The sequence below is a fragment of the Somniosus microcephalus genome, chromosome 6 (genome assembly GCF_052327205.1).
Source record: "Somniosus microcephalus isolate GS21.2 chromosome 6, FLI_Smic_1.0, whole genome shotgun sequence".
In the NCBI taxonomy this organism is placed as follows: Eukaryota; Metazoa; Chordata; class Chondrichthyes; order Squaliformes; family Somniosidae; genus Somniosus; species Somniosus microcephalus.
In genome coordinates, this window is record NC_140992.1 from 1,478,967 (window position 1) to 1,482,017 (window position 3,051).

Sequence of the window (3,051 nt, forward strand, 5' to 3'; positions counted from 1 at the left end):
TGAATGGCGGAGCAGGCTCGAAGGGCCGAATGGCCTACTCCTGTTCCTATCTCTATGTATGTTATATTCAAATTTTATGAGATCGTAAGTTTTTTAAATGGTTCGTGAAATTATGCAAAAAACATCTTTTAAATGATTAGCGCCTGGCTAATTAAAAAATCTAATCTTCCTGGAACACCAATGGGCTCGCACATTACACCTTCCTGAGGGCTCAGATTAGTCAGAACAGAAATTAAAAACAGATTGTTTTGTAAAGCGCAGTTAAACTGAACAGTAACTAGCCCCTCCAGGCGGAGAGCACTCAGCTGATCCCGGTGCTGTACAGAAACATGTGCCAATCCCAAGAGCAACACGTGATCTTATGTACAAAAGCAAAGTACTGCAGATGCTGGAAATCTGAAATAGATACAGAAAGTGCTGGAGGAACTCAGCAGCAATATTCCCTCGAAGCTGCATGGCCGCCTGCAGCGCCCGCGCAGCTCCCGCGCAGCTGGTTCGCCGGCTTTTGAATGGAAAAACCACACGGTGCACGAAAAATTGAATGGGCCGTGCACCCAAAAAAAAATTAGGGGGATATTGTTCAGCAGGTCAGGCAGTACCTGTGGAGAGAGAAACAGAGTTAACATTTCTCATTAAAATGTCATGAACAGGTACGGAAAATAATCGAAAAAACTAATGGGATGCTGGCCTTTATATCTAGAGGATTAGAATCCAAGGGGGTAGAAGTTATGCTGCAGCTGTACAAAACCCTGGTTAGACCACACCTGGAGCACTGGGAGCAGTTCTGGGCACCACACCTTAGGAAGGATATATTGGCCTTGGAGGGAGTGCAGCGTAGGTTTACCAGAATGATACCCGGACTTCAAGGGTTAAGTTACGAGGAGCGATTACACAAATCAGGGTTGTATTCCCTGGAATTTAGAAGGTTAAGGGGTGATCTGATCGAATATTTTCAAGATATTGATGGGAACAGGTAGGGTAGACAGAGAGAAACTATTTCCCCTGGTTGGGGAGTCTAGGACTAGGGGGCAACGTCTAAAAATTAGAGCCAGACCTTTCAGGAGTGAAATTAGGAAACACTTCTACACACAAAGGGTGGTAGAAGTTTGGCACTCTCATCCGCAAACGGCAATTGATGCTGGATCAATTGTTCATGTTTAATTGGAGATTATAGCTTTCTGTTATCCAAAGGTATTAAGGGATATGGAGCAAAGGCGGGTAGATGGAGTCAGGTTGCAGATCAGCCATGATCTCATCGAATGGTGGAACAGGTCTGAGGGCCTGAATGGCCTCCTCCTGTCCCTATGTTCAGGTCGATGACCTTTGGTCAGAATGTTAACTCGGTTTCTCTCTCCACAGATGTTGCCTGACCTGCTGAGTATTTCCAGCATTTTCTGTTTTTACTTGTGATCTTATGTAGCCATTCAGACCTAGAAGAAAGAAAGAACTTGTGTTTATGTAGCACGTTGCACGGCCTTACGGTCTCAGAGCCTCCTCCCTTCTACGAACACTAGTCCTCCAAACATACCAGTTGCAAAATTGTTTTTTAGAATTCACACAAAACAAAACCACGCAGTAGATTTTTTAAACTTTTTCTACTTCTCTTGAGCTCAGCCTTTAAGGCTCAGCTGGCTAGGGACAGTCTCCTCCCACTCCTGGTGCAATTACTTTTTAACGGTGAGGTTCTTAAAGGGGTCACGCCCTTCCTCTTAAAGGTGAGGTTTCTTAAAGGGCCATAGCCTTCCTCGGAGATCAGGGCCTTCAATCACCGTGCACCACATCCTCCCGCCACCACCCCTCCACCCCAGCTGCCTGTGCCGTGAGAGAGTATGCACAAGAGAGGGTATCGGCATTCCCAGGAGCCACTCCCACCTGGTGTTCCACCTCACAACAATAGGGCTGGAGTGGCAAAAAAACCTACGTTACACGAGCATCCATTTGAAGGGCGCGTAATCGGTCACTGGGAGGAACTGACACCCCAGTAGGTAATACCTTAAGGTTTCTATGGCCCATTTAATTGATAGGTTCTCTTTCTCGGCTGTAGTGTACTGTCGTCCCCCAGGTAACAGCTTCCTGCTCAGGTAGAGCAAGGGATGTTCCTCTCCCTCAACTATTCGAGAGAAGTACAGCTCCCAAACCCACGTCCAAGGCATTGGTTGCAACATGAATTTCTGGCTAATGTCTGCGACCATGAACAGTGGATTATTACCTTTCTGTGCTGTATTATTCTATGATTCTATTTACAGGCCAGTCAGTTTAACCTCGGTGGTGGGGAAGCTTTTAGAAATAATAATTCGGGAGAAAATTAACAGCCACTTGGACAAGCATGGACTAATAAAGGAGAGCCAGCACAGATTTGTTAAGGAGTTGGATATATTTCTTAAGGCTAAAGGGATCAAGGGGTATGGGGAGAAAGCAGGGACCGGGTACTGAAATTGGATGATCAGCCATGATCGCATTGAATGGCAGAGCAGGCTCGAGGGGCCGAATGGCCTACTCCTGCTCCTATCTTCTATGTTTCTATGAAAGGGCAAATCGTGTTTGACTAACTAGATCAAGTGTTTTGATGAGGTAACAGAGAGGGTTAATGAGGGCAGTGCAGTTGATGTGTATATGGACTTTCAAAAGGCGTTTGATAAACTGCCACATAATAGGCTTGTTAGCAAAGTTGAAGCCCATGGGATAAAAGGGGCAGTAGCAGCATGGATACAAAACTGGCTAAGGGATAGAAAACAGAGAGTTGTGGTGAATGGCTGTTTTTCGGACCGGAGGCGGGTTTACAGTGGAGTTCCCCAAGGTTCAGTACTAGAACCACTGCTGTTTTTGATATATATTAATGACTTGGACTTGGGGGTACAGGGTACAATTTCAAAATTTGCAGATGACACGAAACTTGGAAGTGTATGAAACTGTGAGGAAGATAGTGATAGACTTCAAGAGGACATAGACAGGCTGGTGAAATGGGCGGACACGTGGCAGATTAAATTTAATGCAGAAAAGTGTGAGGTGGTATATTTTGTTCAGAAGAATCAGGAGAGACAATACAAACCA